The sequence below is a fragment of the Pseudophryne corroboree genome, chromosome 1 (assembly GCF_028390025.1).
Source record: "Pseudophryne corroboree isolate aPseCor3 chromosome 1, aPseCor3.hap2, whole genome shotgun sequence".
Classification (NCBI taxonomy): domain Eukaryota; kingdom Metazoa; phylum Chordata; class Amphibia; order Anura; family Myobatrachidae; genus Pseudophryne; species Pseudophryne corroboree.
Window position 1 is genome coordinate 369,819,950 of NC_086444.1, and position 12,345 is coordinate 369,832,294.

The window sequence follows — 12,345 nt, forward strand, 5'->3', positions numbered from 1 at the left end:
ACTTAACCACGGACATGTGGACAAGTGGAGCAGGGCAGGGTCAGGACTATATGACTGTGACAGCCCACTGGGTAGATGTATGGACTCCCGCCGCAAGAACAGCAGCGGCGGCACCAGTAGCAGCATCTCGCAAATGCCAACTCTTTCCTAGGCAGGCTACGCTTTGTATCACCGGTTTCCAGAATACGCACACAGCTGAAAACCTCTTACGGCAACTGAGGAAGATCATCGCGGAATGGCTTACCCCAATTGGACTCTCCTGTGGATTTGTGGCATCGGACAACGCCAGCAATATTGTGTGTGCATTAAATATGGGCAAATTCCAGCACGTCCCATGTTTTGCACATACCTTGAATTTGGTGGTGCAGAATTTTTTAAAAAACGACAGGGGCGTGCAAGAGATGCTGTCGGTGGCCAGAAGAATTGCGGGACACTTTCGGCGTACAGGCACCACGTACAGAAGACTGGAGCACCACCAAAAACGCCTGAACCTGCCCTGCCATCATCTGAAGCAAGAAGTGGTAACGAGGTGGAATTCAACCCTATATATGCTTCAGAGGTTGGAGGAGCAGCAAAAGGCCATTCAAGCCTATACAATTGAGCACGATATAGGAGGTGGAATGTACCTGTCTCAAGCGCAGTGGAGAATGATTTCAACGTTGTGCAAGGTTCTGCAACCTTTTGAACTTGCCACACGTGAAGTCAGTTCAGACACTGCCAGCCTGAGTCAGGTCATTCCCCTCATCAGGCTTTTGCAGAAGAAGCTGGAGGCATTGAAGGAGGAGCTAAAAGGGAGTGATTCCGCTAGGCATGTGGGACTTGTGGATGGAGCCCTTAATTCGCTTAACAAGGATTCACTGGTGGTCAATCTGTTGAAATCAGAGCACTACATTTTGGCCACCGTGCTCGATCCTAGATTTAAAACCTACCTTGGATCTCTCTTTCCGGCAGACACAAGTCTGCTGGGGTTCAAAGACCTGCTGGTGACAAAATTGTCAAGTCAAGCGGAACGCGACCTGTCAACATCTCCTCCTTCACATTCTACCGCAACTGGGGGTGCGAGGAAAAGGCTCAGAATTCCGAGCCCACCCGCTGGCGGTGATGCAGGGCAGTCTGGAGCGACTGCTGATGCTGACATCTGGTCCGGACTGAAGGACCTGACAACGATTACGGACATGTCGTCTACTGTCACTGCATATGATTCTGTCACCATTGAAAGAATGGTGGAGGATTATATGAGTGACCGCATCCAAGTAGGCACGTCAGACAGTCCGTACTTATACTGGCAGGAAAAAGAGGCAATTTGGAGGCCCTTGCACAAACTGGCTTTATTCTACCTAAGTTGCCCTCCCACAAGTGTGTACTCCGAAAGAGTGTTTAGTGCCGCCGCTCACCTTGTCAGCAATCGGCGTACGAGGTTACTTCCAGAAAATGTGGAGAAGATGATGTTCATTAAAATGAATTATAATCAATTCCTCCGTGGAGACATTGACCAGCAGCAATTGCCTCCACAAAGTACACAAGGAGCTGAGATGGTGGATTCCAGTGGGGACGAATTGATAATCTGTGAGGAGCGGGATGTACACGATGATATATCGGAGGATGATGATGAGGTGGACATCTTGCCTCTGTAGAGCCAGTTTGTGCAAGGAGAGATTAATTGCTTCTTTTTCGGTGGGGGTCCAAACCAACCCGTCATTTCAGTCACAGTCGTGTGGCAGACCCTGTCACTGAAATGATGGGTTGGTTAAAGTGTGCATGTCCTGTTTATACAACATAAGGGTGGGTGGGAGGGCCCAAGGACAATTCCATCTTGCACCTCTTTTTTCTTTCATTTTTATTTGCGTCATGTGCTGTTTGGGGAGTGTTTTTTGGAAGGGCCATCCTCCGTGACACTGCAGTGCCACTCCTAGATGGGCCAGGTGTTTGTGTCGGCCACTAGGGTCGCTTAGCTTACTCACACAGCTACCTCATTGCGCCTCTTTTTTTCTTTGCGTCATGTGCTGTTTGGGGAGTGTTTTTTGGAAGGGCCATCCTGCGTGACACTGCAGTGCCACTCCTAGATGGGCCAGGTGTTTGTGTCGGCCACTAGGGTCGCTTAGCTTACTCACACAGCTACCTCATTGCGCCTCTTTTTTTCTTTGCGTCATGTGCTGTTTGGGGAGTGTTTTTTGGAAGGGCCATCCTGCGTGACACTGCAGTGCCACTCCTAGATGGGCCAGGTGTTTGTGTCGGCCACTAGGGTCGCTTATCTTACTCACACAGCTACCTCATTGCGCCTCTTTTTTTCTTTGCGTCATGTGCTGTTTGGGGAGTGTTTTTTGGAAGGGCCATCCTGCGTGACACTGCAGTGACACTCCTAGATGGGCCAGGTGTTTGTGTCGGCCACTAGGGTCGCTTAGCTTACTCACACAGCTACCTCATTGCGCCTCTTTTTTTCTTTGCGTCATGTGCTGTTTGGGGAGTGTTTTTTGGAAGGGCCATCCTGCGTGACACTGCAGTGACACTCCAAGATGGGCCAGGTGTTTGTGTCGGCCACTAGGGTCGCTTAGCTTAGTCATCCAGCGACCTCGGTGCAAATTTTAGGACTAAAAATAATATTGTGAGGTGTGAGGTATTCAGAATAGACTGAAAATGAGTGGAAATTATGGTTTTTGAGGTTAATAATACTTTGGGATCAAAATGACCCCCAAATTCTATGATTTAAGCTGTTTTTTAGGGTTTTTTGAAAAAAACACCCGAACCCAAAACACACCCGAATCCGACAAAAAAAATTCGGTGAGGTTTTGCCAAAACGCGGTCGAACCCAAAACACGGCCGCGGAACCGAACCCAAAACCAAAACACAAAACCCGAAAAATTTCAAGTGCACATCTCGTGTGTGTGTGTGTGTGTGTGTGTGTGTGTGTGTGTGTGTGTGTGTGTGTGTGTGTGTGCGTGTGTGCGTGTGCGTGTGTGTGTGTGGAGTGTTTGTGTTCTCAATGTCCAGGGACTCTGTGTCATATGCTGCAGAGGATATGTCCTCTCAGGATGATCCCATTCCATGTAATCAGGATTGCACTGGTTTAGCACAGATTCCAGCAAGGGAGCCTGAGTGGTTGTCCTCTATCAAATCTATGATTTCTCAGATTTCAAATAGGGTAGCACAAAATGAATCTGCAACTCAGGCTTTACAGATCTCTATGGCAGTATGGCCCAGTTCTGGTACATCAGGGCTCCCCGCTGTATATTCACATAAACGTGCACTTGCACAGATCCTGCAGGATGATACGGATACCGATTCTGATACTACAGACGGTGACGGGGATGTGTTCCGGGGGGCTGCATCACTTGCAAAAGGGGTGCAGTTGATGATAGAGGCTATTAGAGATGTGTTGAATATTGCTGATACAACACCCGAGTAGGTTGAGGAGGCTTACTTCACTGAAAATAAGAAAGCCTCGCTAACCTACCCTGCGTCAAAGGAATTAAATGCTATATTTGAAAAGGCCTGGGAAAACCCGGATAAAAAATTCCAGATACCGAAAAGGGTTTTGGTAGCGTTTCCTTTCCCGGTAGAGGATAGGAAGAAATGGAAAAACCTGCCTATTGTTGACGCGTCAGTATCCATACTCTCAAAAAAGGTGGTTTTACCTGTCCCAGGATCTATCGCCTTAAAAGAGGTGGCTGATCATAAAATTTATAATATGCTCAAATTCATGTACACGGCTTCTGGGGCAATACTACGTCACACTATTGCCAATGCTTGGATTGCCAAAGCTATAGTAAAGTGGTCAGTCACGTTACTTGAGGATTTGGATACTATGGAAAAATGTGATGTTGAATTGTTTTTACGTAACATTCAGGATTCGTCAGGACCTGGGTTCCATGGCTGCGGGGATTTCTCCATGTCAGTATCAGCTCGTCGAGGACTGTGGCTGCGCCAGTGGTCTGCCGACGCGGAATCCAGGAGAAGTGTGGAGACCCTACCCTCCACAGGTCAGGCTCTCTTTGGGGAAGCGTTAGATGCGTGGATATCCACGACTGCGGCTGGTAAGTCACCCTTCCTTTCCTCAGCTACACCTGCTCCGAAGAAACCCTTTTCTACAGTTACGTCACAGTCCTTTCGGTTTAACAAGCCCAGAAAGGCAAAACCGTCCTACACCTTCTTTCGGGGAGGTTGGCCCAAGTTCAAGAAACCTGCTTCAGGTACACCAAAGTCCTCCGCATGACGGTGGACTGCACGCCCCTGAGGTGGGGCCGGTGGGAGCGAGACTCAGACATTTCAGTCATGTCTGGGTGTCCTCCGGCCTAGACCCCTGGGTGCAAGATATTGTGTCCCAGGGGTACAGGCTGGAATTTCAAAATCTCCCTCCTCACCGATTTTTCAGATCAGACTTACCAACTCTGTTGGCAGACAGGACTGTCCTGCAAGAGAAAACAAAGAAAAAGCGCCCTACTGAGCCTATGTTGAAAATGCTGCCTGCTGCTCTCATGGGAAAAGGGTATTAGCACACCCTGAACAATGGGAAGAAAAAAGAAAAAAGAGAGCGCAAGCAGACTACATAAACATTTGAACAAATTTATTCATAAAATATGTTAAATCTCAATCAGTTAAAAAGTGAAATTGATTGGAGCTAATAATAAATTAAATTCAACAAAGAATCCACACTCGGCATATGATATATAATAGTCCCACAATACTAGTGCACTAGTAGATGACACAATAGTCGGTAACTGATCTTTAATAGAACCAATGATCCATCAGTCTAGTATGATTATTAATGACTGGTAGTTTGATATGGAATTTTTCATATAGTACTTTAGAAATGGTTCCAAACTGAATGATTTCCTTTAATCTGTGTAGCAATGGTATTCTTGCTATTGGATAGACCAGTTTATGAAGATATCATACTAAAATAGGATGAAATGAAGTGAAGTGCATAAGCTCCGTCTGTCACTCTCTCACTGTGACCAATATCCAGAGCTGGATTGCTTACCGCTTCCACAGATGTCCCAGCGGCACTGACCATGAACCGGGCGCCGCTGTTTCTAGCGGCTCGACCTCCCGTTCTCCTGCCGGACCAGTAGGCAGGATATCTCATTCACTGCCGCCTCCAAAATGGATCACTGGTGCTCCAGATGATTTAAGCACTGTAGATTCCGAGTGAATCAAATGAAAAGCCACGGTCCCCGTATAGCAAGCGGGACCAATTGCAGGTGGCTTCGGAACTGGTCAATCAATTCCGGCAGAGATTGAGGGTATAAAATAAAAATCGTAGGACTGACGAGTGCCTGGATCCTATGAGCCCTGATGCGTTTCTCGACCGACAACGCTGGTCGTTTCCTCAGAGCGTTGTCGGTCGAGAAACGCATCAGGGCTCATAGGATCCAGGCACTCGTCAGTCCTACGATTTTTATTTTATACCCTCAATCTCTGCCGGAATTGATTGACCAGTTCCGAAGCCACCTGCAATTGGTCCCGCTTGCTATACGGGGACCGTGGCTTTTCATTTGATTCACTCGGAATCTACAGTGCTTAAATCATCTGGAGCACCAGTGATCCATTTTGGAGGTGGCAGTAAATGAGATATCCTGCCTACTGGTCCGGCAGGAGAACGGGAGGTCGAGCCGCTAGAAACAGCGGCGCCCGGTTCATGGTCAGTGCCGCTGGGACATCTGTGGAAGCGGTAAGCAATCCAGCTCTGGATATTGGTCACACTGAGAGAGTGACAGACGGAGCTTATGCACTTCACTTCATTTCATCCTATTTTAGTATGATATCTTCATAAACCGGTCTATCCAATAGCAAGAATACCATTGCTACACAGATTAAAGGAAATCATTCAGTTTGGAACCATTTCTAAAGTACTATATGAAAAATTCCATATCAAACTACCAGTCATTAATAATCATACTAGACTGATGGATCATTGGTTCTATTAAAGATCAGTTACCGACTATTGTGTCATCTACTAGTGCACTAGTATTGTGGGACTATTATATATCATATGCCGAGTGTGGATTCTTTGTTGAATTTAATTTATTATTAGCTCCAATCAATTTCACTTTTTAACTGATTGAGATTTAACATATTTTATGAATAAATTTGTTCAAATGTTTATGTAGTCTGCTTGCGCTCTCTTTTTTCTTTTTTCTTCCAACTGTCCTGCAAGAAGCAGTCCAGAAGTTGGTGGAGGCACAGGTCATTGTGCCAGTACCTTCTCACATGCAGAACAAAGGTTACTTTTCAAACCTTTTCGTGGTATTGAAACCGGATGGTTCGGTCAGGCCCATTCTGAGCTTAAAATCACTAAACCCCTTTCTGTGGGAGTTCAAGTTCAAAATAGAGTCCCTAAGGGCAGTGATATCAGGTCGGGAGGAGGGGGAATTCCTAGTATCCCTGGATATCAAGGATGCGTACCTCCACATTCCGATTTGGCTGACGCACCAAGCTTATCTGCGATTTGCACTGTTGGACTGTCATTTTCAGTTCCAGGCCCTCCCATTCGGTTTCTCCACAGCACCAGGGTATTCACCAAGGTGATGGCAGAAATGATGATTCTCCTCCGCAGACAGGGGGTGAACATAATCCCGTATCTGGACGATCTGCTGATAAAGGCATCTTCCAAGGAGAAGCTGTTACGGTCCATAGCACTCACGACTCAGCTTCTCAGAAAACATGGTTGGATCCTGAATCTTCCAAAGTCACATTTGTAACCAACCAGAAGGTTGTCCTTTCTGGGAATAATCCTCGACATGGAGGTGCAGAGGGTGTTTCTCCCAGTGGAAAAGGCGTTGGTGATTCAAACGATGGTCCGGGATGTCTTGAAGCCAGCCCGGGTGTCAATTCACCAGTGCATTCGCCTTCTGGGGAAGATGGTGGCCTCTTACGAGGCTCTGCAGTACGGGAGGTTTCACGCTCATTCTTTCCAACTGGATCTCCTAAACAAGAGGTTCGGATCCCATCTATCTACACATGCACCAGAGAATTCCTCTGTCGCCAAAGGCCAGGATTTCACTCCTCTGGTGGCTGCAATTATTTCACCTTCTGGAGGGCTGCAGGTTCGGGATTCAGGACTGGATCCTTCTAACCACGAATGCAAGTCTCCGGGGCTGGGTCGCAGTCACTCAAGGGGAAACCTTCCAAGGAAGGTGGTCAAGTCTGGAAGCCGGCCTGCCGATAAACATTCTGGATCTAAGAGCCGGCTACAATGGTCTTCTCCAAGCGGCCCATCTTCTGAGAAATCGGGCCATTGAAGTGCAGTCGGACAATGTGACAACCCGACAGGGAGGAACGAAGAGCAGAGCTGCAATGGCAGAGGTAACAAGAATCATCCTCTGGGCAGAAAAGCACACGTTGGCGCTGTCAGCAGTCTTCATTCCGGGAGTAGACAACTGGGAAGCGGACTTCCTCAGCAGACACGATCTCCATCCAGGGGAGTGGGATCTCCATCTGGAGGTGTTCAAGGAGGTAACAGATCTTTGGGGCGTACCCCAGATCGACATGATGGCCTCTCGTCTCAACAAGAAGCTTCGGCGGTATTGTTCCAGGTCGAGGGACCCGCAAGCAGTGGCGGTGGACGCACTAGTGACTCCATGGGTGTTCCAGTCGGTGTACGTGTTTCCTCCACTTCCACTCATCCCAAGAGTTCTAAAGCTCATTAGGAGAACAAAGGTTCAAGCGATCCTTATTGCTCCAGACTGGCCAAGAATGGCTTGGTACGCGTATCTTCTGGATCTACTGCAAGAAGAGCTGAGGCCTCTTCCTCTTCGGGAGGGTCTGCTGCAGCAGGGGCCATTCACCTATCAAGACTTACCGTGGCTACGTTTGACGGCATGGAAGTTGAACGCCTGATACTAGCTTGGAAGGGCATTCTGAACAAGGTTATTCCTACCCTGATAAAGTCTAGGAAAGGAGTAATGTCTAAATATTACCATCGACTTTGGGGAAAAAATGTATCTTGGTGTGAGTCCAAGAAATTTCCTGTGGTGGAGTTTCAACTGGGACTGTTTCTCCTCTTCTTAAAGCTGGTGTGGATATGGGCCTAAAGTTGTGATCTGTGAAGGTCCAGTTTTCGTCCCTATCCGTTTTCTTCCAAAAACAATTGGCTGCCCTCCCTGAGGTTCAGACCTTTTTGAAGGGAGTTCTGCACATCCAACCTCCCTTTGTGCCACCTACGGCACCTTGGGACCTTACCGTGGTGTTGCAGTTCCTCCAATCGGACTCGTTCGAGCATCTACAGGAGGTTGAAGTCAAATTTCTTACATGGAAAGCTGTCACTTTGTTGGCTTTAGCTTCTGCTAGATGTGTGTCGGAGTTGGGGGCTTTATCGTGTAAAAGCCCATACTTGATCTACCACGAAGATAGAGCTGAGCTGCGGACACATCAGCAGTTTCTTCCGAAGGTTGTGTCGGCATTTCATATCAACTAACCTATTGTGGTGCCAGTGGCTACTGACTCCTCAATTTCATCAAAGTCCTTAGATGTTGTAAGGGCTCTGAAAATCTATGTGAAAAGGACTGCTCGTCACAGGAAATCGGACTCTCTATTTGTCCTGTATGATCCCAAGAAACTTGGGTGTCCTGCTTCTAAGCAGACGATCTCTCGCTGGATCAGGTTCACTATCCAGCATGCGTATTCTACGGCAGGCTTGCCGTGTCCTTCGTCTGTCAAGGCCCACTCTACACGTAAGGTGGGGGGTTCCTGGGCAGCTGCCCGGGGTGTCTCGGCATTGAAACTTTGCCGAGCAGCAACTTGGTCTGGGTCGAACACATTTGCAAAGTTCTACAAGTTCGATACTTTGGCCTCTGATTATCTGAAGTTCAGTCAATCAGTTCTGCAGGATCCTCCGTGCTCTCCCTCCCATTCTGGGAGCTTTGGTACATCCCCATGGTACTAATATGGCCCCCAAAATAGGATTTTGGTTACCTACCGGTAAATCCTTTTCTCGTAGTCCGTAGAGGATGAGGGCGCCCGCCCAGCGCTTCGTGTTCCTGCAATGGTTGTCTGGTTCAGTACAACTTTGTTCTAGTTAAATACTGCGTTGTTTACTTGGTAAGTAATGTTCTCAGCAGTTGCTGAGTTTTTCAAGCTAAATTAGCTTGATGTGCCTTGTGTGTGAGAGCTGATATGAATCTCGCCACTATCTGTGTTAAATCCTTCTCTCGAAGATGTCCGTCTCCTCGGTCACAGTTTCTAGACTGAGTCTGGTAGGAGGGGTATAGAGAGAGGAGCCAGCCCACACACTCAAACTCTTAAAGTGCCAATGGCTCCTGGTGGACCCGTCTATACCCCATGGTACTAATATGGACCCCAGTATCCTCTACGGACTACGAGAAAAGGATTTACCGGTAGGTAACCAAAATCCTATTATCTCTAAGGCCCCCTCTACCCCCCATAACTTGGCAGAGGGGATCTTTAAAAAAAAAAATGGAGCATTTGACTCAGACTGTCAGTGAACCCGGCAGGTGGTTTTCGTTAGAGATGTGCACTTGAAATTTTTCGGGTTTTGTGTTTTGGTTTTGGGTTCGGTTCCGCAACCGTGTTTTGGGTTCGACCGCGTTTTGGCAAAACCTCACCGAATTTTTTTTGTCGGATTCGGGTGTGTTTTGGATTCGGGTGTTTTTTTCAAAAAACCCTAAAAAACAGCTTAAATCATAGAATTTGGGGGTCATTTTGATCCCAAAGTATTATTAACCTCAAAAACCATAATTTCCACTCATTTTCAGTCTATTCTGAACACCTCACACCTCACAATATTATTTTTAGTCCTAAAATTTGCACCGAGGTCGCTGGATGACTAAGCTAAGCGACCCTAGTGGCCGACACAAACACCTGGCCCATCTAGGAGTGGCACTGCAGTGTCACGCAGGATGGCCCTTCCAAAAAAAAACTCCCCAAACAGCACATGACGCAAAGAAGAAAAAAAGAGGCGCAATGAGGTAGCTGTGTGAGTAAGCTAAGCGACCCTAGTGGCCGACACAAACACCTGGCCCATCTAGGAGTGGCACTGCAGTGTCACGCAGGATGGCCCTTCCAAAAAACACTCCCCAAACAGCACATGACGCAAAGAAGAAAAAAAGAGGCGCAATGAGGTAGCTGTGTGAGTAAGCTAAGCGACCCTAGTGGCCGACACAAACACCTGGCCCATCTAGGAGTGGCACTGCAGTGTCACGCAGGATGGCCCTTCCAAAAAACACTCCCCAAACAGCACATGACGCAAAGAAGAAAAAAAGAGGCGCAATGAGGTAGCTGTGTGAGTAAGCTAAGCGACCCTAGTGGCCGACACAAACACCTGGCCCATCTAGGAGTGGCACTGCAGTGTCACGCAGGATGGCCCTTCCAAAAAACACTCCCCAAACAGCACATGACGCAAAGAAGAAAAAAAGAGGCGCAATGAGGTAGCTGTGTGAGTAAGCTAAGCGACCCTAGTGGCCGACACAAACACCTGGCCCATCTAGGAGTGGCACTGCAGTGTCACGCAGGATGGCCCTTCCAAAAAACACTCCCCAAACAGCACATGACGCAAAGAAGAAAAAAAGAGGCGCAATGAGGTAGCTGTGTGAGTAAGCTAAGCGACCCTAGTGGCCGACACAAACACCTGGCCCATCTAGGAGTGGCACTGCAGTGTCACGCAGGATGGCCCTTCCAAAAAACACTCCCCAAACAGCACATGACGCAAAGAAGAAAAAAAGAGGCGCAATGAGGTAGCTGTGTGAGTAAGCTAAGCGACCCTAGTGGCCGACACAAACACCTGGCCCATCTAGGAGTGGCACTGCAGTGTCACGCAGGATGGCCCTTCCAAAAAACACTCCCCAAACAGCACATGACGCAAAGAAGAAAAAAAGAGGCGCAATGAGGTAGCTGTGTGAGTAAGATAAGCGACCCTAGTGGCCGACACAAACACCTGGCCCATCTAGGAGTGGCACTGCAGTGTCACGCAGGATGGCCCTTCCAAAAAACACTCCCCAAACAGCACATGACGCAAAGAAGAAAAAAAGAGGCGCAATGAGGTAGCTGTGTGAGTAAGATAAGCGACCCTAGTGGCCGACACAAACACCTGGCCCATCTAGGAGTGGCACTGCAGTGTCACGCAGGATGGCCCTTCCAAAAAACACTCCCCAAACAGCACATGACGCAAATAAAAATGAAAGAAAAAAGAGGTGCAAGATGGAATTGTCCTTGGGCCCTCCCACCCACCCTTATGTTGTATAAACAGGACATGCACACTTTAACCAACCCATCATTTCAGTGACAGGGTCTGCCACACGACTGTGACTGAAATGACGGGTTGGTTTGGACCCCCACCGAAAAAGAAGCAATTAATCTCTCCTTGCACAAACTGGCTCTACAGAGGCAAGATGTCCACCTCATCATCATCCTCCGATATATCACCGTGTACATCCCGCTCCTCACAGATTATCAATTCGTCCCCACTGGAATCCACCATCTCAGCTCCCTGTGTACTTTGTGGAGGCAATTGCTGCTGGTCAATGTCTCCACGGAGGAATTGATTATAATTCATTTTAATGAACATCATCTTCTCCACATTTTCTGGAAGTAACCTCGTACGCCGATTGCTGACAAGGTGAGCGGCGGCACTAAACACTCTTTCGGAGTACACACTTGTGGGAGGGCAACTTAGGTAGAATAAAGCCAGTTTGTGCAAGGGCCTCCAAATTGCCTCTTTTTCCTGCCAGTATAAGTACGGACTGTCTGACGTGCCTACTTGGATGCGGTCACTCATATAATCCTCCACCATTCTTTCAATGGGGAGAGAATCATATGCAGTGACAGTAGACGACATGTCCGTAATCGTTGTCAGTTCCTTCAGTCCGGACCAGATGTCAGCATCAGCAGTCGCTCCAGACTGCCCTGCATCACCGCCAGCGGGTGGGCTCGGAATTCTGAGCCTTTTCCTCGCACCCCCAGTTGCGGGAGAATGTGAAGGAGGAGATGTTGACAGGTCGCGTTCCGCTTGACTTGACAATTTTGTCACCAGCAGGTCTTTGAACCCCAGCAGACTTGTGTCTGCCGGAAAGAGAGATCCAAGGTAGGTTTTAAATCTAGGATCGAGCACGGTGGCCAAAATGTAGTGCTCTGATTTCAACAGATTGACCACCCGTGAATCCTTGTTAAGCGAATTAAGGGCTCCATCCACAAGTCCCACATGCCTAGCGGAATCGCTCCCTTTTAGCTCCTCCTTCAATGCCTCCAGCTTCTTCTGCAAAAGCCTGATGAGGGGAATGACCTGACTCAGGCTGGCAGTGTCTGAACTGACTTCACGTGTGGCAAGTTCAAAAGGTTGCAGAACCTTGCACAACGTTGAAATCATTCTCCACTGCGCTTGAGACAGGTACATTC